At 40.7% G+C, this 26,404-nt stretch overlaps 1 protein-coding gene and 2 long non-coding RNA genes across 7 annotated transcripts in view; 1 reads left to right on the top strand and 2 right to left on the bottom strand.

Moving 5' to 3' along the window:
• The window catches only part of Antp (homeotic protein antennapedia), a 155,653-nt gene that overhangs the window by 12,907 nt on the left and 116,342 nt on the right, over positions 1 to 26,404 (top strand). Inside the window, exon 1 of one of the 3 annotated variants that reach the window (XM_026445698.1) lies at positions 4,988 to 5,193. The exons of the other annotated variants lie outside the window; for them this stretch is intronic. The gene's annotated coding sequence lies outside the window, so the exon portion shown is untranslated. Of the gene's footprint in view, positions 1 to 4,987; positions 5,194 to 26,404 lie in introns of those variants that run through there. 3 annotated transcript variants of the gene reach the window in all.
• On the bottom strand, positions 837 to 13,728 carry LOC102655734. Its single transcript, XR_408310.3, has 3 exons — positions 11,743 to 13,728; positions 1,108 to 1,333; positions 837 to 1,011 (listed from the first exon to the last, which is right to left on the bottom strand). It is a non-coding gene; the product is annotated as an uncharacterized LOC102655734 (long non-coding RNA).
• On the bottom strand, positions 21,976 to 25,398 carry LOC100578558. Of its 3 annotated transcripts, none has more exons than XR_408311.3 (4): positions 24,876 to 25,398; positions 24,156 to 24,756; positions 23,905 to 23,980; positions 21,976 to 23,688 (listed from the first exon to the last, which is right to left on the bottom strand). It is a non-coding gene; the product is annotated as an uncharacterized LOC100578558 (long non-coding RNA). The 3 variants fall into 3 exon arrangements; XR_003306260.1 differs by having other exon boundaries at positions 24,156 to 24,444; positions 24,520 to 25,398; XR_001706103.2 differs by having other exon boundaries at positions 24,156 to 25,398.

The following is a 26,404-nucleotide window of genomic DNA, read 5'->3' on the forward strand; positions in this document are numbered from 1 at the left end:
ACGCGATAAACATCTTTCTCTGTCTCTTTCCCCCTCTCTCTCGCTCTCGCTCGCTCTGTCTCTCTCTCGCTCTCGCTCTATCTCTCTCTCGCCACGCTTAACGGTTCGTCCGCGCACGAAGTTAGAGGAATTTTTTTTTCGAATCGAGCGATCGAACGTAGGCGGAATAAGTTCTTTTTTATTTTATTTTATTTTATTTATTTTTTTATTTCTTTCGTTCGATCGCTGCTTGTTTAGGATTTGATTGGACAAGCTCGTTAATTATTAGAACGCGTTAGAATGCGCGTTGTTTCGAATTGGCGAGTCGCGTGGAGAAGAGGTTTCTAGATGGAATTGTTGAACGGCAATTTTGGAACGGAATTGCGGCCATTTTTTTTTTTTCGAATATTCGTACAACGATTTTTATTTTTTAAATATAGTGAAGTTATGTTCAATGTTATGTAACGGTGGAAATATAATCTTTTGATGAATTATTATAATTAATTCTTGCGTAATGGGAATTTTTTTTTTTTCTTATCTTCTTAAGAAAATCAAAATTCAATCGCTTGAAAAGGATACCACAGACTCTTCATTGAATTTTCCTGAAACACATATTATAAATTATATTATAAATTAATTTTATTAAAATATAAATGCAAAATAAAGGCAAAAAAAGTACTTATATATTTTTGATCGCCAAATAAATCATTATACATATTGTAATCTAATAAAAATTTGGCAAGTTTTCCACCATATTTATTCCATTCTTCTTAAACACATATGCTTAAACATGATCAAGTATCCAAAGACGGAGAATAGCCAATCGAACGTAGAAGAACGTTTTCATTTTCTCTCTCTTTTTTTTTTTTTTGACAAACATTGCAGTAACGAACGATTAATGGCCGGTTTTCGAACGGCCATTTCGCACACGATGTTTCATTGAGTCATAAAAGCCGATAATGATCGTCCAATAGTAGCGATATCTTTGCGTATAAACCTTATTCAATCCGGCAAGAATATTTTTCTCCTCTCCTATTGGAATAAAATAACTTGAAACGAGGATAGAGAATGATTGAAAAAAAAAAATAAATAAAAATAAAAAAAGAAATAAAACAATGTTCACAACACCTTCGGTTGCATGTAACGTTTCCTATGTGCTTGGCAGGTGTTACTGTTTATGGGAATCCCCTGGAACAGCTTATCCGCGCGCGCGCGCGCGCAAGCGATGAGGGAGACTCCGATAAGGAGGATAGCGGTTAGCATTCGCTTAACCCGGTTCTAATTATGGTATTCCCATTCCGTGCATTATATTCTGTGTATACAGGGTGTGCCGTGAGTTTTCACTTTCACTTTGCTGAAAAATAATTTAAAATTACAATTAACGCTTCGCTGATAATTTTTATTAATATCGAATAATAGTTACGCGAAGAATTAATCGAATTTAAAATAATAAATAGAATATATAAAATGTGTTGAAATTGTTTTCAAATCATCACCTTATTTAAAATTTTCTTCGAGACCGAATATTGAATACGAATATTGAAAATAAAAATAAATTCGATATTGTTATGTTTAATTCAATCGGATCGTTGAAGACGATCGAGACGCAAAGGTAGAATAGAAACGTTTCGCATGATACAACAGGATCTCGTTATACTTACCAACCGAGTAATTTTCGAACGCTCCGTATGCATCGTATAGCCCCTTACAATAATTACTCCGCTACCCGGTTACGTAGTAACTGCGGAGTGACCGTGATAAAACGAGAAACTGGTTCGAGGACCACGCATGCGATAGAGCCGTTAACGATAAATCGAAATGTGCGGACTGGAAGAAGCGAGGCGAAAGATGTGGTGGTTCGCTGTACAGCCACGGTGTACACCTACACACGCGTCCATTAATATAAACGAGTGGTGGACGCTTCGAAGTCCCCCCCCCCCTCCTCGTTTCTTTAAACGTTTGCAATTCAAGATCGAAATTAAAAAATTATGCCTCGTCGAATTTTTTCCCTTCGATTGAAAAATTAAATAATTTGTTGCATAAAGAAATACGTAGTTAAATTAAGATAAACGCAGAAAAGATAAAATTTTGCTTCGATTTACTTCGATTCGAATCGTGGATCGATATCTTCCACCCCCTACTCCCCGATTGAATCTTCCTCGTTCTCCTTCGCGTCACTCGGTTTTACGTGTGTATATACCCCGTTTCGCTCTCCTCCGGTGGAGAGAGAGCCCCCTTAATTAAGCGTTTAAGAGATGAAACTGGTTCTGATGTTCTTCCTTCTCCTCGTTGTTCTTTCGCCGCACGCATATGCTTACGACACAGCTGTTGGCCGCCACTGGCCTCAGTTAAGTTGTCCGACTTTTGAGGAGCGCCGATTGTCTTTGAAATTAATTAAAACGTTTCCACGAGTCGCGCCGCGCTCTCCGTTTCCCCCTCGTTCGGTTGATGTCTAGTCGTCTAACAATGCCTCCTTTCAACGATTTCAACTCGTCTCCAGAGAGATCACAACGACAAAGACGATGCCCAATACGTTGCGTATCCGTTCACGACCATTGAACACACCCTTCGTGTATCGTTTCTGTCTCGAGACGTTCTTAGCGCACTTCGTTACGGTGAAAGAGCGATTTATATTGGGATTATGCGACAAACCAACTCCATTTGTCTGGCCGCTTCTAGAACTCGGCAAATTTTATTTCAGATTAAGAATAAGAAATTGTTCGAAACAATTCGTCCCGTCTTATTTTTCGTGCATGTTATTCGAAAGTATAGTATATTTATTTCTCTACACTGCTGTGCTCGTTTTTGTGGACATTAGCGACGCGTTATCTCATTTCGACTCGGTGAAGCGAGAAATTTCTCACCGCATCGTAAACTTTTTTTAACGCCTCTCGGCTCTCTATTCCTCTTTCGACTAGTCATATTGTTTTGTCCTCGTTCGATAAAGATACAGGTTAGAATTTCATGCAGCACTTATTATAGCACAAGTCGAGCTGCGAGCTCGCGACGAATTATTCCTTATACAACCAATTGTTTCTTTAATTATTTATTTCGAATTAAACGGAAAAATTAATCATCAAAGTAACTTTGAACAGGCTGGTTTTCATACGCGCGAAACGCATTGAATCAAAACGCATAACGGCACCGCGAGGTATATACCTCCGTCTTATATGAAGTGTTCCCGTTGTTAAGTACGATTTACCGTAAATTCTAGAGATTTTATCGGTTCACGTCCCGCGGCATTGCTCGGACTCGTGTAGGAATGTCGTTTTGTAAGCGTTTGCAATCGCCATTGATACCGAGGCGAACTACCCAGCTCTGTTATCTCTCCGAGATACACCGAGAACAATCGGGTGATCGCTCTATTTCTTTCACTTTGCCGAATCGAACATTTTTTTTCATTCTTTCCATTTCTTCCATTATATGTGTATTAATATTTCGTGCAATCGTTCTTCCAGCTTTTGAAATTATAGATTCGTTACAAAATTGTTGTATTGTTAGTTCACACTGAATTGAAGTTTGTTAACTGAAGTAAGTCAGTGACAAATATAGAATCGTTTCACTTCAAGCGCTTATAACTTATTTAAATAACTTTTGCGTTTGTTCCAACCCTTAAAATCGATTCTTCCATTCGCTTCTATTTTTTTTCATTTTGTTCTACTAAAAATTTGTCGTTACATAACAAATATGATAATATTATATTTTATTGGGCAATTTACCAGTTTCCACGTGACCACCTCCTCCACGTACGGATCGCTCGTTATCGAAACCTTGAATTCGAATTGAAAATTGAATATGTAACTCGCTTCTTAATCGCGTGTAACGTCGCTACGCCGCTTGTACCCAGCGCACGTATTTTTTGCATTTCTGAAATGCGCTCGCGTATGTCGTAAGCTGAGAGACTGTAAAGTGCGATACGACACCGTCGTTCTGCCTACCTTCATCGCCGATGTTTTTATCTACCTTTCTATTTAAATGCTTCGTCGCTAGATATCTCCTTCACGGCAAATTTTGCTTCGGCAAAATGGTGTATAAAACTAATTTATTAATTTCTTGATAAAAATAAAATTTTCATAATTTAAACTCAATCAATTAACAAATATAATAATAATAAAGATAAACGTTCTGATTGATTATTGCAAAATTGAAGTTGACGTTTATTAACTCTGTTTATTATAAATTTGATACTTAATAAAGCGCGTGTTTTATTACGTTTCCAACGTAAGTGAGAACGATAATTTACGATCGATCGGTGGTAATCAATTTTTCCGGTTTTGCTTCTCGATGTAAATTTTTTTATCGTTCCAGACAATATCGCCATTTATGAGCTTGCCCCGTAACGGACGCCTATTAAAATCTTCAAAGTTTGCATTTGTATAAATTATAACGCGTTTCTCGAGACGTTTAATGGGATAAAATGATTAACTCGAATTATCTTCGAAACACTTACTTACAGACTTATTTAATATTAATTAAAACATAAATGAATAAACAAACAAAACATTAACGATTTAATGTCATATTTGTTTGTTTAATTCCATTTCTCGAAATTGATAAGATTCGCGTTAAACGGCGAAAAGGGTTTATAATGCAGGTGAACGAAAGTCGCATAAGCGGCAGAGTAGGGAGAGAGAGAGAGAGAGAGAGAGAGAGAGAGAGAGAGAGAGCGAGTGTAGGTGTAAAGTGAGCGTGATCGCACGGTGGATCAGCGAGGGGTACAAAGGGGGAGTGGTCACCGGTTGAAGCCTCGTGCTGACCTATTCCTTTCTGTGCCGCGGCAGTGCATTATGGCCGCTCTACAAGGCTCTCGGCCTCGGCTCTGCCTCGATCACCATAGACGGTCTCCGCCGTTCGTCTAAGCGGCGATGCGTTATCCTTTAGTCTCGCGCGTGGAATCGCTCGATCTAAAATACTCGAGAATCGAGAAAACATCTCGCGTGTTCCGCGATCGTGAGCATCCTCCTCCTCTCTCCGACTCCTCTTATCTCCGTCTCTCTCTCTCTCTCTCTCTCTCTCTGCCTCGTTGTTGGCCCACAGTGGAACGTGGCCACGCTGGTGTTTCCTGATGGCGCTGCTCGCCGTGTCTGTGTACGTGTGAGCAGCACAGTGTGTCAGCTCGCCGGAGACCGGTGGTGGGGGAACGTTTGGCGGAGAGTTTGCCGGAAAGAGGGGACTTGTGTCGTTGCGGCACAATGGGACCACTACTGCAACGCTGTAAGTAACCCGAGAGCTTACAGACTGATCTCTCTCTCTTTTTCTTTCTCTCGTCCGTTGTCCACAACTCGGCTCTTCTTTCCTCGTTGTATGGCGTGCTTATACCCCGTGCACTTTCGTTCGCGTGATATTCAGAGCTTTCGCGCCGCCGGGCTTTGGTGCACATCGCTGGTATTTCTGGGATTAAGAACACCGCTGGAAGCAGACTGTCGTGGGCCAACTGGCGCGCTAGAATCGAACGAAAATCTAAACGATCTCTACGCTTCCCTCCTGCTATTCACCTACGATAAAATTCACTTTTCCTAGCGAAAGAATAAAGAGAAAAAGAAGGGAAATTTCCTGCCGTCGAGATTCATCGAAAATTTTGTTTTTCGTCTTCAATGATATTTTTTTATTACAATAGTAAATTAATAAACGTTTAATAAAAAAGAAATATTCTGATAATTCTGGTAATTGAAATAAAATGGACATCGATGTATTTATATAAAAAAAAAAAGTATAATGTATTATCGAAATATATATTGATCTTTTTCCTGGATACGAGGAGATATCTTTCGAATTATCGCTCTTCGATAACGATGTTAATCAACCGGCCAGTTACCTCTTTTTTTCTAGTTGGCATGCTCGAGAACCAAGTGGAAAATTATAGGATGGGAAGCGCGCGGTCAGTGAAACCCGGTACCGTAACGATCCCGATCAAAGTTAGGCTCGCGGATACTGGAACAGAGCGCGAGCTTAGGAGAATCTAGAGAGACAGACCAACCGGTTCGCGACTTTGGCGGCCGCCATCTTCCCCTCTCCGTTTGTCTCTTTCGCCTCGCGTGAGAACCTGCTTCCTATATAAACCACCTTTCTACTCTCTAAGGCTACTCCGCTGAGAGAGTTCCGCTTACGAAATTCCTCCTCCCCCTCTCCTTATCGTATTTCTTTCCGAATAATGAAAAACAAAGGATTTCTCGCGGAATGAAATATATATTTATCTCACAAATATTTTGAAATTTATCCAAGCTTCTTCTTCTCCTTTCTTTTTTTCATTCAAGGCTATCATTATAGTTGTTGGTTGGAAGGTCGTTGAGATCACGGCTCAAGGATGTGACCGAAGCTAAAAGTACATTAGCGCAACGGTGCATCGAGCCATCGATCGCATACGAAATATATCTCCCCTTGATGAATTAGAGAGCCGTGTAACTACGTATAGAATAGCGCGCACGCGTTACGCACGTTTAATTGCCTCGATTCGTACGTGTACCAGCAAAAGCACGCTGGAATTTCAAGCCGACCTTCTTCGTAATTTCTGGCCGCGTTGTTGTTATCGCGTTAACGAGGGCGACGATAATCAAGGATGCAGGAAACCTGTGTTTTGACCCGAAAATTCTCTCGTCGGCTAAAAATCGTCTCGATTCCCCTTCCATCTTTATCGACCGAGTCCGGCCGCTCGGCGAGCTCGAAAAGGGAAATTAGCAAGGCGATAAGGGGACAAATGAATATTAAATTTCGACCGAGGGCACGCGAAACGGTAATGCAACAAGGAGAGGGAATGAATTATACACGGTGGACAGGACACGCGCGGCATTATGGCCCGCGGAGCGTAAAAATCTTGCGCATCTTAAAAAAAATACGAACGCGTATATAATTAAATTAACCAGATGATAACTCATTCCCCGGCCGGGGAATCGCGCATCGCCCGCTAATCCTTAAGATGATCGCGTGCCTGTTCCCTCGGCCGTCGCGTAACGGTCAACATTCCATTAATCTTCCCGCGTATTTCTCCACTCGCTCGCGCTTTTTCTTTTTTTTTTTTTCTTCAGAGACCCGCCTTTCCTTTCCTTTCCAAAACTCGTATAATATAATATCCTGTATGTAGAAACCGTTATTACTTGCTCGATAATTATTCCACGTACATTTAAAATTAAATGATCTCACAATGAATACACGAACGTACACAATTTGTATTTTCCAAAAATTGACGATACTTACGAATTATCGACAATCGATAATGATGATTCCTTGTCCATTTTCGCTCGATTTTTCCCCGATTCGAGAAATCGGTCGCGGGACATCCGGGACGCATAAATGTGAGCGTAATTCTACCGCTCGAGTTGCAGGATCTCCCCGCTAATCTGACGACACATTGGCCTATAGCGGCCATTCCGTGGCCGATCGAGGGAGGGGGGGAGAGGATCATGAGAATCCCGGCGGCATAAATCAGAATGGATGACGAAACTCTCGCCGCTTGTTCCGACTAAAGGGATTTTCTAGGTCGCGAGAGCGGATCGTTCGCCGATTCGCCGGCGGATTTCCACCGATCGAGGAGTGGAGGGGGGAGGGGGGGGGGTTTCGGTCGCCCGATTAAAATCCCATAAGACGGCGATCGCGCGTTCGCGCGAAGATTATACACCCGATTCGAAAAGCTCATGACTCATGAAAATTTATCTCGCCTCGAATTTGAAAATTTAAAATTATTTTTAATAAATTTTTGGTCCGTTCATATCAACTTGTCGCCGACCGTATTTTTCATCCTTTCAAATTCAAATCGATCAAAGCGCGCGCGGATAATGTATTTCCATCGCGTATTTCCAACGCGTGGAAATCCCTGCCAGCAATCGTTCCGTTCGCCGAGATTCGAAATGAAACTGGCAACGACAACCGCCGAAAACGTTTTGTCAAAGATATTAAGATGTAGAGGGTAATTTGTCCCTACGTCTGGTATCAGGTGCGTCGTGTTTGATTGTTTCGCAAGCGCGGAGGGGAGGAGGGGGGGGGGGGTAATTCGGCGCGTGATCGGGGGTTTAAAATATGCGACTCGCGTTAATTGTCCCTACTTTATCGATCCTGTCCACCCGAATGACGGAATAATTTACATGTTACATTTATTAGGAAAGATATATATACATTATATTTATAGAAATAAAAATAAATTTCTTTTTTTTTTTAAAAAAACTTTCAAATCTTTAGAATAATGCTAAAAAAGGAAATCCACGCAATCTTAAAATTGAAAAAATAATAATTATTCTTTTGGAATATATCATATTTATCCATTAAAAAGAATAATTTTTTTAGGTTATTATTCTAAAGATTTAATTGTTGAAATTTTTTTCTTAAGAAAAATAATTTATTTTTATCATATATTATATAATCTCTCGTTTTCTTAACCTATCTACCCCCACCAACATGTCGTAAAAATTTTTTTATTAACACGAATCGTTATTAATTATTTAATATAAGAATATAATTATAATATAATTATAATATATATAATATATATAGGAAATCCACGCAATCTTAAAATTGAAAAAATAATAATTATTCTTTTGGAATATATCATATTTATCCATTAAAAAGAATAATTTTTTTAGGTTATTATTCTAAAGATTTAATTGTTGAAATTTTTTTCTTAAGAAAAATAACTTATTTTTATCATATATTATATAATCTCTCGTTTTCTTACCCTATCTACTCCCACCAACGTGTCGTAAAAATTTTTTTATTAACACGAATCGTTATTAATTATTTAATATAAGAATATAATTATAATATAATTATAATATATATAATATATATAGGAAATCCACGCAATCTTAAAATTGAAAAAATTATAATTATTCTTTTGGAATATATCATATTTATCCATTAAAAAGAATAATTTTTTTAGGTTATTATTCTAAAGATTTAATTGTTGAAATTTTTTTTTTAACACGAACGTGTCGTAAAAATTTTTTTATTAACACGAATCGTTATTAATTATTTAATATAAGAATATAATTATAATATAATTATATATAATATATATAATTATATATATAATTATAATTATAATTATAATATAATTAATACGAGAATATAAAAAAACATAAGAATCGTATATACCACCCCGTCGAGTTTCGATTTACGCATCCCCTATTTTCAATAAGCGAGAAACGGGGAATATCGAGCCTCGCCTCGTCGACGAGCAACATTCGAGCCGCGTTCACCTGTCCGCGAAGCCGAGGGACGAATATTAACCGCGCGAGATTATTCGCGAGCACACGTGTATCGTGTAAACGGCCCAAGCGTACCGACCCGTCTTCCATATACACGTATACATATACACATATATATATATATATATATATACACGAGGTTGGGCCGCGGCGGGTTAGGTTATGTTCACCTGCCTTGGAGAGGCTGGAGAGGCAGGGTCGGTCCGTAACCGGCTCGGCAGCATGTCACCCTCTTGCGCGGGTGACTCTATGCCTGGTTCCTTTTACTTTGCAGTCTTGTCACGCCTTCCCTCCCATGCCCCGGTGGTTCGAGGGGAATATAAGCCGTGGCGGCGGCCGCAGTTCGAGAGAGCCTCGTGGAACGTTCGACGTTTCTTCGCATCCGCGTGGAATCTCACGCAGCCTCAGGGAGACTGATAAGGCAACATCCCGGATACGAGTGTTTCCAACCGCGAGCGATTTTTTTAGAGAGAGATGCTCGTGCCCGGCTCGACCGTGCGTAACGGGATCGAGAGGCGGCGGGCTCTGGTGGCTTGTTGGGTCGTTACGACGATAGGGAACGGTGGCGTGCCACCGTTGAAGCGAGGCAATGCAACGTTTCCGGGGTGATTGGATAAATTGCGGGAGAAGCTTCGAAAATTCTTCTGTTCGGTGAATTAAGATGATTGATAAAATTAATAAAATTATTCCTTTTTCTTCTTTTTTCCCTCTCAGAATTTTATTTCAGCGACGGATTCGAAATGTATTTCGATGTGTCTTGAAGATAAGAGAGAGATTTTACCCGAAGGTTGTAATTAATGTTTATCTAATTTCATCCCGTTCCATTTTGTCGCATTTTTCCCGCCCGTTGGGGACAGGAAATATAGTACGCTATTTATGACTGCGTTACGTCTTCCGTGGTCGACCGGATGCGAGCACCGAAAAGCCGCGATATATCAGCGCCGTTCTTGGGACACGCGATGACGAATATCGCTTGACGAGAGGGGGTCATAAACTATCATCTTGTACCAACAAACTCTCGCTAATTCGTTAAACACTTGAGAAACAGGCAGTTTTGAAACAAGGGACAGGGCAGATCCATAAACTACGATTTAAATTTGAACGTTAAAAAGAAAAAAAATCTACAATACGAAATCTAAATCTTGGCGTTGCGAAGATTGAAAAGCGATCGTTGCGCCATCTGACTTCTTCTCTATTAAGAAGACATTCGTAATAGGACGCCATTATCTAGGATTCGTTACGTAAAAATATGGCGACACCTCTGACACGTATATATCGCGATATTTGTTCTTCGATGAAACACTTTTGACAAACCGGATAATCGGATCGTTTTTTACTTGGACGATCAATTTTGGAATAAGCGACGTAGATCAATAGCGCGTTTACGATCAATTAATCTGGCTTAATTGGAACGATTCGATAATATCGCTCCTTTCCCCATTTATGGAACAACGTATTTAGAAATTACGCACCGAAGCATTCACGTGGAGGATCGCGCGCATGTGGAGAGTCGCGGAGCACACGCGTATCGGTTCCATAACGAGGATTACTTCATCCTCCTTGTCCTTTGAGGAGCCACCGACTCTCGCGTGGTATTACCCGCTTCATGCCGCTCAACGTTCTCTCGGCACAGCTAGCGGAAAATAATGGAATACCTCGTGACGTATGCCTGAACGTTCGATCCGTTCGAAGCGTATTAATTTGCTTCGAAAATTAAAAAATAATTTATCCCTGATCTGTTAATTACGAAATACGATTTGAAAATTAATACGATCTTCAACGAACGTCTAGACACGTTTAAATAAATCAAATTAATGTATCAATTTTTTTAACCTAACAAAAATATGTTCTTTCTTAACAGAGAGGAGGGGGAAAAAGAATTAAATTGGAATGAATAAATCTTTCGAAAGTGAGCGATGGTAAAGTAGAATCGCATTTAGGTGAAGAATGAGACGGAATCGAAGCGTGGAATAGAAATAGATAAAAACTGGGTCAATAGTTAGAAAACACCGAAATACGAAAAAGCATGGTCGTAAGATAAAGAGAAAATTTAAGAGTTTACCGATAGCAGTCATCCGAAATGGTGATCAAAACAAGAATGGACGATTTTTATTATCGGACGGAACGATCGAGAACGTTTTCAAAGGAAAACAAAACCTGTTCATTTATATCCTTCGAGCCCGAGTAAGTAAGCCGTTTCGCGTCGGAAGTACGTTTACCAGATCTTGCACACGCGTTCAATAGTGGTGACGAATGGCACCTGGGGTACCCGAATTCTTCCCAGTGGACCATGGTTAGCAGAAGCCAAAGGTTTCTGAGACGGCCCGCGAGGACGTAACTCATCGCCACGCCTCTGCAACGTAGCACGTTGCATGAAACAGTGCTTCCTTCGCTCGACGTGCATACGTAACGTTCGCTCGGTCAATGACAGTTGAGCCTCGCTATTCGCGTGTCCACGCAAAACTTTCTGTAACGAACGAACCTATCCTCTCTCTTCGTCACACACCGTCTCTACGCTTCCCCTGTTCGTGACCGAAACGACACGATCGAACAAACGAGTCAAACTAACCTTTTCTTCCTTCGCGTCTTGCATTTCTTCTAACGTAGTGGCCCGTCTCGTGGATTAACCGCATTATCGAGGATAGAGAACGTCAGATTTCACTTAGAAATGAGTCAAGAAGATTCACATTGTTCAATCGTCACACAATTTATCGTCCAATTAATCACTTTCGTGCACGTGAACGCACCGTACGAAAAATTCGAGACGACTAATATGGCGGCCTATGATTAACTGTCTTCCTATTGGTCTAGTGTTTATTCCTAATTGAAGGATTACGTCATCAGATGGCGCATGGGTCACGAGAGAAGGCTGAGAAATGGAGAAAAAGAAATAGTTACAATTCGTAACGTTCCCGCGATCGGTCGTTACCTCATTTTTTACTTTTTTATTAATCTATTGCTTATTTCTAATCGGAGTGTTACATCATCGAATGATGAATCACGATAGAGAAAGCTAAGAACAAATTGGAAAGAAGGAAAGGTTGGTATAATATTTGTAAATTCGTAATATTCGCGAGATAAATGGTTTCGTGGTTTCGCGATAGATCTTATGGAGATTTGGTCGAAGAGTTGTAGACTCGCGTGTCATCGTATGGACCCTCGATATTCAGATCACGCGTCAGAAATATCCTCCTTTCCCTTCCATCTCTTCATTCGTCGACCGTTTCTCTTTTACCTCCTCGGAGGCGTCTTCTCCGTCTTCGTTCCTCGGCCTTTCCCCGAGCTTCGGGGCCGGCTCTCCTCTGTGTGTTCATTCGACGTTCCGAAGGACGACTGCTCGAGAGAATAAAGCCTATCCATACTCTCAATCTGTCAACCGCCTCCCACCCGGCTACATGGTGCACATCGCGAATCAAGCGTTGTTATGTAAATATGGAAAAGGTTGTTGATTCATGCATGAGGAGGACATGAATCTCGTTGTCTTGTCCGACGAGCCGTGAAACTGATGCATTTGTATCGCTAGCCTCTCTCTCGATCCTCTCTCGCGTATTGTGCCATGGTACGCGTGCGTTACGTTCTCGTATATCTGTTCCCCACACAGGTTATCCGTGTCGAACGAATCGTGAATTTCCATTCGTCGAACGATACGAACGCTCGCCGCCGCCGTTAACCAATCGTAGAAACTGCTAAACATTATCGAATATTAACCTCGACACCTCGTTTTTCTCACTCATTTTTCACTCCCGAGCGTTATTTTGCACGGAAAAGAATCTCTCGAGAATTTCTATTAATCCTCAGAGTCGTCTTCATTACGGTCAATTTGAAATAAATTTATAGGTTATGGGCAATCGGATAGGTTCGAATCCGACGAATAATGGATCGCTTTTGTCGTTACATTTTGCAACTTGAAGGGTTGTAGAAAGATAGACGTTCGATTATATACCGTATACGGCGGCGTACGAATCGAAATACAAGCTGAATTCCACACCTCGCGGGCGTGTTCGCAGTACACATTTATTTACGATCGTGGCGCGTTTTGGCGCGAGTGTACGCGCGGCATGTCGCGTGTGTGGATAGCCCGCGACCAATAGACACACCGCTTCTACGTCCGTGCAAGGATATTCACGAAGCCGCAATAAAGCATTTACCCACGCGTTGTGTATGCACATCTATCCTCATCCTCTCCGCGATATCGTTCGCGTATGCCTTCGTGCATACAATTGCATATCGTCCATCTTGGCCGCACATTGCAAATATGTATGAACCTGGCCGCCTGTTCCTCGCTCGCTTCGAAAACCGACCACTCGTGACGACGCTCGCTTCATATTCGCCTGAAATTCCCTGTTTCGGTAATCGTCGCGGTTCACCTTTCATTATTTCACGCGAGGAATTATATTTTAAAAACAATTTTATATTGTTACGCAAAATTATAAAGTCTTGTCTCATTAGTGCCTACAGATGTCACCACTGACGTGATATTATTCCGCCATCTTGGAAAATGTCGTCTTGGAAAGTTGAGATATTTACACGTGATATAATATATGATATAACTTAGGCAAAGGTTAGTAATTTATTTATTTTTTTTTGAAATTATTAATAATATAAATCGAATTAATAAATACCATTCAAAGAATACAAGTATTTATGAACATTTATGCCATTTACGTTTATTTCAGAGTTTCAAAAAGCTAATCCAATAAATCTCCAATAATTTACAAACGAAGAATTCGATTCTCCATACATGGTATATATATCGGAATATAAAACATTTTCTCAAAAAGAGTGCCACAGTTGCCAATAGATGGATTCCTCTGAGGAAATTTTCACACATTCCTTCTCGATTGTCCGGAATAAAAAGCGTTAATCGTCGTTTCTCATCTGAGAAACGGCCGACTTCCGACACGATGATCTCGCGGCGCGGAATTTCGCGATCGCGCGTCCAAAGTCTGAAGTATCCGGCGTAATCTGATCGGGAACTTTCTCTCTCTCTCTCTCTCTCCTTGTGTATAATGGAAAAACGTAATATTTGTTCGGCTGATGAGCACGGGTGAAATATGGCGCAGCTCGGGGAATAGGTAACCGGAGAAGGGGGGAGGGGAGGGGGTGGTAGGAGTTAGAATGAGACCAACGCGGGCATAAATCAACATTACTCTGCATTAGAGTAGAGTTTCCGGCGTAGCTACCTACTAGAGTTTACCAGCCAAGGTAAACTCCCGCTAAAGGTGGCTACGCCGCATTACGTGTACGTACAAGCTCGCTCACACATAGTAAACAACGCAGTATACCTCCAACATGTATGCATGTTGCGCGTGTATCAGGTTTGCGGAGCCAAACCCCCCCCCCTCTCCCTCCAACTTCCAAGTTACTTACCTACTTGCCACTTAGACGACCCCTCCGAACGGGTACGTACCAGACCATGCCAGTAATTCACTATCGCGTTTACACAGCCGGATCGGAACTGAGATATCTCTTCACTTCCCTTTTTTTTTTTCTTTCTTTCTTTCTTTTTTTCTTACCCATTAATTAATTATTGGACGTTGGTGTGTTTATATATTGTTATATATGATTTCAGGTTAGATAGAGACCTGTTACGTGTTTTGGTTCTCTACATGTAAATTTCTTTGTTACGTCTTTGTTTGGAGAGATAAATTATTGTTAAGAGTGTTATTACAATGTTAATGAATCATGCTCAAGTATATTTCAAGTATATTTCGTGGATATGAAGTGTGGATAAGATGCTTGATAAAAAGATGCTTCGCTGGAGAATAATATAGCTGCAAATACCTTTTTTCTTTTTTTTCTTTCATACACAGTTAGAGTAGAGTTTTCTAATCTTAAGAGTGAATCGCATCAGATACCGCTTTAAATTAGAACATTTTTAACCTTAAGGTGGGTAGAATAATTTCCATGTTAACGTCAATCGATGACCATGTAACCATGCATTACTTAAAACTGCTTCAACGTATGTTACACACAGGATACGTTTCAACTTTCATACAATGCTAACCTAACATTAACGAGGATGTCAAAGATGGAAGGCCACTTGATCTTGAAGAAGTAAATGTCACAGATGAAGAAGTAGGATGTCTAGCTTTAGGGTTACGCAGTGTTGTACATCCTCCCCTTGGCCGTCTAATTTGCATCCACAGCGATTAACATAATCTGTATCCCGAATATTTATTTGGAATTAGCCTTGGCTTGCTCGTAACTCATGCAGGAATTAGTTAAGCTCAAGGATTTCGGGCTTACCAATCCCTCCCTCTTTCAAGCTGCTGCCTTCACCTTCTCCTCCTCCTTCTCCCACCGTTATCGCGGAATCCTTTCACCTCCTGTTAACCCTTCACCCCGCCACAGGATCCCGTGACGCGTTTTAAACAAACAAACAGTCAACAGAGATAACTCTGGGACGTTAAATCATCGGTATATACCTTCCGGCTTCACCGGTTCCCCTCCATGCTTTTTCACCAAGCCTGGCTAGGAGTGATCCTTAATTGCCCGGCCAATATGGGAGTCGACGGCGCAAAAACTTGTTACTCATCGAGGTAAATGGCGAGATCTCTCGTTCCAACTCTCCCTTATTTATTATATCAATTTATCGACTGATCTTTCAAACGTTTGGAATAATTCAATTTATTATTTCCCATCCAGAGTAGCGAAGCGAGAAGAGGAAAATTTCGAATTTCTTTCTAACCTTTAAAATTCGAATCTACGTATCTTTAACGCACAACCAAGTTATTCTGTATTTATCGCCATTGTGGTGTCACCGATCACGAAATTCGAATGCGAAAACGAAGAAGCAAATTCGTCCTGCTTTGCGGATCGAAGGGGGTTTGGCAAGAAGTTTTGGCCAGGCATTGATCCCATATAAACCCATCCCGCGGATTACACGGGTGTGTGCGCGTGTTTTGGTCGGAGGCGAGGCAAAAAGGGCCCCAAGGCAAGTAGGTACACGGGCACGGCGGCGATCAATCAATGTTGACCGTCGGTCGGTAAAACAATACCATGTTGCCTCCATAATTGACGGGAATCCATCATCCGCGTAGTATCCCCTCCACTCCTTGATCCATTAAGCCGGAATTTCCTCCCTCCCCCTTCGCCATATGTAAATCTCGCCGCCATTTTTCTCCTCTCCATTTTGTTCCCTAGATTATGAGCTTGGATAGAAATATTTCTCAACTCAATTTTTGAGGTTATTGGTATGGAAATGGAAAATATTCTGTACGTATGTATATATATATATTTTTATCTTTTCTTTAAATTTGAGTATATATAATTGTATATAATAGTAGTAGAAAGAAAAAATGGAGACTCAATTGACAAAATGTTCCCAAACAGTGAAGTCCAATCCCTTATGGAAAGAAAAGTGGTTCCTCGCTCGTTAACTCTCACTTTCTCAAGTTTTGAAATCTTGGCAGAGGAGTTTTTGAGATGATATTGCAATTTTCGAGAAAGAAAAGGGAAGAGGATGATTCGAGGGGAGAGGAGGAGAAGGCGATCGGAGTTGGTTCAAGGAAGAAAGAAAAGCGCTTGTTAACCGGGGCTCTATTTCTGTAGCATGGTGGTAGTCAGAAGCGATGGGCCCATTCATCAGCCGACTTGTTAAAGACAAACTCATGGTATTCAGACAGCGTGTACTTGAAGTAGCTGTCAAGGTGCCAAGCGTTAATAAATATACTACCACCCTTAGCAGATAGTCGAAATCGTGGACACCGAACAGGCTGATGCCCGCCATTTATAAACGCGGCCATCGCACGCCACTGGATTCTCTTCTTCTTTCCACCTTTTTTCTCTCTCTCTGTCGATCACACAAAAATCTCCCTTCACCTGTTCGTTCGTAATATTACAAATGTTAAGTGTCGAGATAAGAAAATGGCGAGACAACTCCATCCACTTGCATTTGTGCGCTTGTATTGTCTCTCTGTTAAGGTTAGGTTTGTAATAATAGTAATAATAGTAAGTTGTGTATGTATAAATATATTGTACACAATATAAAGTTAATGCATCATGAGAATAATATTTTTCTTCAACAGTTGCAGCAATTTTTAACTTTAATTTTGCTGATGAGAAGATGATTTGTTTGTTTTGAGAAGAATGAAATTTTGGATGGATGGAAAAGCATTTGAAGATGGATAATCAACAGAATTATTTTGGAGGAATAAATGGTTGAATCTGTTGTAATTATATATAAGAAGAGAATTACAATTTACAAGGATAAATATTTCTTTCTCAATTTATAATTTCAAAGACTCTCGAAAATTTTATTCTCAATCTTGGAAAATCTTCTTCGCTCTTCTTCCTCCCCTTTTTCTTCTTTCAGAAAATTCGTTGGCCAACGACTCTTGTTCATCTCTCGACTCGCAGCTTTCAAGTTCAACAACAAGCTTGTCCAACAGATTAAAACAAACATTCTCCAAACAAATTGTTTCAAACGGTTGAAAGCTGAAAGGCCTGGTTGTTGAAAAAGGAAGAAGGAGAAACGCGGAAGAAGGCGATGCTCCTCAGCTGTCCAAACAGTCACGCGTATTATCCACCGGGGGGAGGAGATGACGCGTGTAAAACGTGACAAAATGGCGCTAGTTTATAAGCTGATACAGTAATGGTTATTTGTCGGCGAAATTTCTCGCTTCGCTCGTGCACCTCCTTTTCTATCTTAGCTTAGCTCTTCCATGCCAACCCTCCACCATTCTTCTTCTTCTTCTTCTTTGAAAAGCTTTGCAGTTGGAGGAATACGCGAGAATTAGGCGCGTCTCGAGCGAGTCCCTTTTCGTGGAACGTTCCACGATTAGAAATAGATCCGCAAATGTAATGTAACCGCAACAAGGGAGAGTTTATTCTTGGGAAACAATCCTTTCGTTTCTCCAGAGAATCCACTCCCATTCCCGTGGAATGAAAAGATTCTCGATTCTTCTCTTTTCCTTTTATTAGCTCTTTTTAGAATTTTATGGGCTTTGCAACGTGTTATCTTTGTACAAAGTTTCTCAAAAAAATTGTACATCTTTTAAATACTGTAATCCTATCAGAGTTAGGAAATTTATTTCATTCTTTCTTTTCACTATTTAATGAAGCTCCTTTAAAAAAAATTTTGAAACTCTTCCTTTAAAATGTTAGGGAATATTCAGAATATTATTAAGGGGTGCAATCTCAAAGTTAGGAAATTCATTTCATTCTTCCTTTTCTCTTTCTTTTCACGATCGAATAAACCTTCTCAGTTCACTTTTTGAAATCTTGAAATTCCTCCTCTTTTACTACCATCGTGATGCTTATGATTCTTCGATCAAACTCCACCCCTCGACCGTTGCTTTCCGAGGGTTCGATGCGTCGTGCATTTCCATAACTTTGCATACGCATTTTAACGATCCTTCGTGCTTGATGCGTTTAATAAGGGTGTTAATACAGCGTTGTTAATATTATGCAGAAAGTTTTGTATTTTGTTTAATTTTATTCTATTTGCTCTTTTATCTTCGAACGATGTTCCAATTATTCTTCGATATATTTTTTTTTTACACGTGAATTCGTTATTTATTTATTCGAAGATAACATTGGATTTAAAAAAAATGTTTTCGTATTTCTTTTTTTAACGTATACATTCGAATTTATATACTGTTTAAAAATAGCACTAGATATGTAAATTCGTTACACGCGATATGTAAAAGAATATTGTACGGAATAAATAATAACTGTATACCTCGTCATCGATGTATATCGAGAAAGAGAGGTCGAGAAAGAGAAGCAACATTTTCAAGGATAAAATTGTTGCGTCATCTCTAGGAAGATGGAGCTAATTTTTCCACCAGGCCACATTTCCATTCAATTGCGCGTTTGACGCGCGCAGTGACATTTTTACGCGAGAAATATCCCTAGAATTATTCCCACTGACCCCTTAAACCGGGGGAAAAAAAAGAGAACGCGGAATCTCTTCCCCCTCCCTCACGCCACGACTTTTATCGCCGTCCATTACGAGCGTACGTATCACTTCATCCATCATCCCTGCCCTAATGACACATTCCCTCCCTCACCCTCTGTCAAACGCCACCACCAATTCCAAACGGAACAGCCAAGCCGTTAAACGCCAACGTCTTGGCGCCTCTCCTCTTCCGATCCAATATCAATGTCACCTATCTCCGTCTCAATCTTGTCTCTCCTCCATCTTCCCAACGAGAAAGGAAAAAAAAAAAGAAGAAAAACTGCCATCTAGATCGATACGAATCGACGGCTGAGAAGGATGAAGGAGGGAGGGGGGATACACGTTCGATCCACGCATCCTTGCCAAATCTTAAATATTATAATAATCTACGAGGCCGATCGTATAACTGTCGGGCATAAAGCTCGCCTCCGAACTATTTGAAAAAGTGGCACTCGTCTACGTCCGAGAAACGGGTATTAGTCTCGACGCTCGCGTATCGCGGTGGATATACGCTCGCTGTAATAACAATCGTGATGGACGAGTTGCCAGCGTATTCTTGGCACGGCAGCGACCACCGTTCCGTCGAAAGGAAAGGGTGACACACACATACACATACTCGAATACCGATACTAATGGGGTGGGTTGTTGGAACGCGTGGATTTCTGTATATAGGGAGGCAACTAGGAGGAAGTTTCGTAGGAAGTTCTCTGGATTTTTGTAGATACGCTAGATGCACGCCTGTGTATTGCTCCGCTGGAATCGGAGGACGAGCAAAGCAAATATTTGGAGCCAAGCCACTAAAAACTCGAGACCAGCCAACGGACGAGTTGATTTGTTTCCCCTGTGACGCCGCTTTCTTCGTCTTTTTTTTTTCTTTTTTCTTTTTTTCTTTTCTTTTTTTTTTTTTTATTTCATTTCAACAATCCGTGACTACTCCTCCTCCTCGACACGCCTGCCTCTTACGGTCTTTTTTGAAACGACCAAAGTCTTGCTTGCGCCATCTTTCGGACGAGATTCGAAACGAACATAATATTGTAAATATTGGATCGATTTTACGTATATCATCTTCCTTTCGGTGAATGGATTCGAAAAGTTTCTATTTTTACGATCAACTAACTTTAGTTAGTATTCATAGTTTAAGTATCTTGTGCTTCGAGTGTTTTTCTTGTACGTTTGAATTTATACAATTTATCGAAATAAGATTAAAATCCGCTCGATGAGAAAGGTTATTTCACCAGCTACTTGATGCTTTAATTTAGCACCTCGCCAAGTATCGTGCCAAGCTGCATTCTCCTTCCGTGTCGAACAATGGAAAACTTCAATGGGGGTTAATTTCGCCTGCCTTACCGTGCTGGCCCACGCTACTTTCTTCGCTCGAAAGTTCATTTAAAGCCTACCCTTTGCTCGTAACGAACCCTTCCTCCTTTTATTCCACCTTCCCTCTCTCTCTCTCTCTCTCTCTCTCCCTACCGCTTAAAAAACCGCTGCTTATTCTCTTCTCGCTTTCACGCCTATGTATATATACCTCAAGCATACGTTTTGTGAAACAAAAATCTTTTATCCAAAGTTTTTTATACTTGAAATTTCAACGAACGATAAACTTATAAGAAACGACAGGATAATTAATTAGCGATTAAATTATTCTCGAGATCGAGTCTTGGAAAGTTACGAAATTATCGAGGTGAAATGAGAAAGAGAGAGAAACGTTGGATATCGCGAATAATATTATAACAGTTTGTACAAAGTGGATCAAAAAATAAGTGGAAGGAAGTGTTAAATACGAGAGGGCTCAAAGATCGAGCGGAGACAGTCGCGATGGCTTTCTCGTTATAATTGCAGGAAACGCGAAGCGACGAAAAGTATATACGCGAGCTTAGAGACCGCTTGGATGTTCATATCGGCGATTTATGCGAACCCGTTGATAAATGGCGGCTTCTACTGGACTCTACCGTTCGCTTGTCCCCGCGTGACGAACGAGCTCGGCCACTTGAATCGAAAGCCGAGACAATCATTTAAATTTAATTAAACCGGAACGAATTTACGCGCTCGAGCGCCGCCAAGCGGGACCCAGGCTTTTAAATTCGCGCGGTGGTCTGTCTTCGCCAAGGTTATTTATGTTTTCCTACGTGCGAAACTCGTATCTCCCCCCTCCCCCCCCATAGAAAATAATCTTTCCTAGGCCAATTTCGATGAGCTTCCTTTGATTTTCTCCCCCCCCCAGTAATATTTTATTATCCAAAATATATTTGCAATTTCGATTCCTTTTCTTTTTTTAATTCAACCGATAATTGAAATTTTTTAATTAAAGTAATAATTTTTAACAGTAAGAAAGAAGAAAGAATGATATGAATGGATTAGTTAGTGGATATAGCGTAATACATATGACGAATCATTTGGTGTCAGGGATAGAGTTTTCAGCCCCGAAAACGGGCAATTCCGAAGCCGAAAGTCATTAAAAACCAAACAGACCAGTCGCGCGACTGGTATCTTTCCCCGCGAAATTAATTAGTTAATTAAGCACCACGCGATGGTGTCCATCCAATTAAATCTGGCCTCGTGAATGCGCAGACTCGACAACAGGGAGAAGCGCTCCGCGTTATACGCGGCAACTTTCCGCCCACCTCCACTTCCGCCCCCCCCCTTCGTATCCAGTCCCGCTGTCTTCCGCTTTCATCTTTCGCGCACACTACGTATCCACCTTCGAGTCCCTTATGTGCCATGTAGCCGCACGTGAGCCACGTGTTCATCGTGACCTCCTCTCCCTTTCATCCCTCGACACCCCGCGAAACTTGCTCGATTTTCCTCGACAGATCGTTCCTCGCACACGTGAAAGTATTCTTCACGAAAAATCGTGTGATTGAAAATATTTATTACTACGCAATTTCTATAAATTAATTCTCTATAAATATTACTCTATAAATTTCAATATAATATAATACGAATCAATTAAGTAAGATAGAATCAGAATTAAATTTATTTACAATTTGATATCTGAAATGCAACAATATACTATTGCTACATAGAGATTAGTATAATATACGTATATTTGGAGTGGAATGTATCAACAGAGTTCCTTATCGTCGCAATGGCGATCGTTTTTCTCGCCTGTCGAGAGGAATAATTAAGGATCATCGATCGATCATTCCGCGCGAGCATAGCAATCCGGTGGCGTGGGCTACAGTATGAACCAGCCCGGGAATGCTATGAAGTAATAACTCTTCCGTCAATACGGGAGGCGTGACGAGCGCGGCGGGCCACCGATCGCCTCGTAAAAACCCGCTTTCGAAAGAAATAATTAACGTTAATCAATCGCTCGGTCGGTAAAATTAGAACGTTTCTGCGGCCCGAGAAACCACTCCATTACCGACCGACTCGAAAGGGGAAGGAAGAATTTCGTGATTTGTGGGTGCGCCCTTGTGTAATTAGAAACACGATACAAGAATAATAAATGATATTACGGTAGCAGTTTAATCGATCTTTGATCGAACCAATTCACGAACTTTTTCTTCTTCTTAATCTAATCCAATCTTTTTTACCATTTGAATGATTCGACAATTTTTACATTCATAATTTAAATACCGTTTAAGACGACATAATAATGAAACGATCAGGGAAAAATTGAAAGGATACTAATAGATGCATAAATTTTTGAATGACTCTTAGAAATCAATTGTTGTCAACGATATACATAAATTTTTAAAGATTTACATACAATACAAAACTATAAACATTTTTCATTACATAATTTTTATACTCCAAATATCTATCCAAGACTGTTCCCTGACCAGACCCAAATACCGTTCAAAGAGATTTAACCGGGTACCCCGGTATCCAAAAACCAGACACGTAACCAAAACGAACAGGAAGCGAACACTGTTGGGCAGAATGATGGGCCGAATGAAACTCGGGGTAAAACAGCCAGGTAAATTTTACCGCGCGAAGGAACAAAGCGTTTCGTTGGACAAGAGTAGAATGAAGAGAGGGGCCCCCGCGCATGCCGTTTTTCCGGTGGGATGGTCGGCCGAACGGGGGGCGGAGGGGGGAGGGGGGAGGGAAGAGGTGAATCGGCGGAGCGATTTGTCCCGTCTGTTAATTAGTGAAAAAACGGAGTATGAATCTCGAGCGATCGTATATTACCGCGGCCCGTAATGGATGGGATTACAGCTGCTGTGTTAAATTAAACCGAGCGGCGGCCGCGGCCACGCTACAGTACGTTAACGTGGATATAGCTAACCCGTGCCACGAGTAGGGTCTCCCTTCCCCTATGTATTACCACCCATGTACACCCAAGTACACCGTTACCTATAGTATTTTCGCCGCCCCTCCCACCAAACCCTCCCTTTTGACCACCCTCCCTCCTTCGGCGAGAGTACTACACACTCTCAGACACGTAGAACTCGAGGAAACCGAGCTACGGTTACGCGTAATTATTTCCGCCGACGTATCGGTGGATATACTCCTTTTCTTGGCGTTGAATTCTCTCGGTGAAGCAAGTTAAAGTTGGAGGGTTATGTGTGTGCGCGCGTCTCTATGGTAGAAGATATCCGACTTGGCTTACGGATTTCCATGGAATTATGCAGAAACGGAATGAGAGGCTTGTTCGGGTAATACCTGTTAACAAGATTCGACGTTAATTAATGGAGGGAGTAGATAAGATAGTTTGAAGGAAAGTTGGAGAGTTGGAGAAGATATTAGGAAATTTTGTATATACAAAGGGTGGGTAGAAACAAAGGAGAGGTAGAATTGATATGAAAGTCTTTCTCTGAAATATTTTTCTAATCTTAATTGATATGATGTATAATTATAATAATTTTTGTCAGCAATTACCTTTGTTATATTCTGAATTATATATTTGTTCTACTATTTCTTGGTATTCTTCTTTTGTCAAGAATATATAGCAGATCTGAAATGATTGATAGAATGATTAATATAAAAAAAAGAAGAAAAAGAATCCTAAATCTAATAATTCAAAAATCTTGTCTTGGAGAAATGATGGAAATAATGGAATCGATTTTCCTGTATACAAGTTTCCAAATCAGTGAATTTGTATTTTATTATATCAATCGTGCACAGCATACGAGAGAATTCGTTCCCTTCGTCCAATAACTCCAACTCGTTCCTCTTCTTTCGGAAGGATGCATAAACCCAATCTATCTCGCGCAATTGCGTTCGCCAACGTATCAGCCGTTACTCAACCTAACTGAAGGATGGAAAATGGCGATGGAAAGCGTGCCACCTACCCCTACCGCTCTTCCACGCAATTATTGCGCAATAAGGGGGTCAAAGCACGTGTTACCATTCCCTACTGTTTTGACCGGTCGGTGATTTACACGTCGCTTACCCAGATACATCCCTGCAATTAATTAACTTATCAATGGCTTTGTAACCCCTGTTCCAGCAAAGAGTTCTCTCGATACACAAACCAAAATCTCCAACCATTACCTCCACCTGTCCCTTTTGAACACTCTTTCCATTCCAATTCTTTTTTTCTAGAAATCTACATCCATCCTTCCTTTTCCTTCCTTTCTTTCTTTCTTGAAACAATCTTCTTTTGCTAGAAATCTACATCCATCCTTCCTTTTCCTTCCTTTCTTTCTTTCTTGAAACAATCCTCTTTTGCTAGAGATCTACATCCATCCTTGTTTTTCCTTCCTTTCTTTCTTTCTTGAAACAATTCACCTGCAATATGAGAGTATCAATTTCCATTTGCAAGTTTGTGCAAAAGTGAGAACAAAGGGGGAACAGTTAAAAGTCAAAGCGCCATCTTCTACACTATTTACTACTACCGTATCCCCTACCTCCCTTCCTCTCCATTCTTCCTTTATTTCACATCGTGGAGAGCATCGATTATTCAGAGGCGCATAGCCAGCGACAACTATGAACATTTACGACTCTCCAAGGATCGGTAAGAATTCTTTGCAAACTCCGTGTCCTGACTCGGAATCCTTCGGCGGCGGATAACGGATCGACCGGTTATCTCGATAACACAATTAGGTGGTTCGCGGTATATACCAGGACGCGGGACAAATCTCTTTTATCTTGCGAGAGGGAGATAGCGGAATTTTCTTCGTTCCTTGCGAAAGGGAAGAAGTGGGTGCGCGTAAGAGCGCGTCCAAGAGAAGAGGGGGGGGGGGGGTTCGAGAAGAGGAGGAGCAGGGTGCTGGGAAAAGAAGAGAGAGCCCACGGAGGCAAGGAGAGATAGATTACTCCGCCATTCTTGCAATTTCCCTGTCGTATCGAGGCTCGTAAATTCCCGGTGAAATATGCGAAGGGGCGCCTGGTGCGGGCAGCACGCTGCTGCTCTCCTCTCTTCTCTTCTCCCTCCCCCCTCTCTCTTTATATATATATATATATATATGTATATATGTATATATGTATATATATAGATATCCCTTTTTCGCTCTCTCGCGAGCACAACGCTCGTCCACCCTTCTAACGCCGTTTGCCGCTATGATAGGGGTTGCAAGGGGTATGTCTAGCCACGGTCCTCGGCCTCCACGTATCAAACGTGCGAAATATCCGGAATTAGCGTTATCTTACGGATCGCCTTGGTGGATCCTGGATTTTGGGAAAGGTTTTATCGCCCATCCTGCCACGTATTCAACCTGGAAAATGGAGGACGTTGAACGTTTAACTGTATTTTTTGTGAAGTGTTTTTTTTAAAGAGTATATATATATATGTTTATGAGGAATATGAGAAAGATTTTGATCTTTGATCAAAGAAAAAGATAACATTGTTTTATGTATAAATTAGATTAAGCAGTAACTGAGTTTAAATTCCAATAATTTTATGCTTTTGATCAGTACAAGATAAGAAAGTATTTTTTTTTAGTTAGCAGTTGATTGCAAGGAGAGATTAATTCCATTGGAATTCCATTGGCCTTTAAACGCAATTTCACATTGATTTTAATCGAAATCAATTTGTTATAATTAAACCTGTCTTTCTTTCAATTCTTTCTCATTCCTCCATATTATAATATTAAGAAGGAATTACAAAAGTATTTGAAATATCAAATCTAGATTACTTTTAACAATAAATTGTAATTAACCTACCATATTGGAATTTGATATGATAACAATGCAAGAAGAAAGTTCAATTTCTCCAAGGCTATACAACAACAAATCAAATCTCGCTTCGACAAGTACTACACCCCAAGGATGTTCAAGTGCCTAGGTGATCCATCGCGTTATCATTAGGCCACGACGTTTCATCGAAGATTGTATTTCTCATCCCACGATTCTCATCCCTCCACCGTGGCCGTGGGCTAAATCATTCCGATTGGTCGGATAGCGGATGTTGATACCGGAGGCCCGCTGTTATTGCTTA

The sequence above is a fragment of the Apis mellifera genome, linkage group LG16, assembly GCF_003254395.2.
Source record: "Apis mellifera strain DH4 linkage group LG16, Amel_HAv3.1, whole genome shotgun sequence".
In the NCBI taxonomy this organism is placed as follows: Eukaryota; Metazoa; Arthropoda; class Insecta; order Hymenoptera; family Apidae; genus Apis; species Apis mellifera.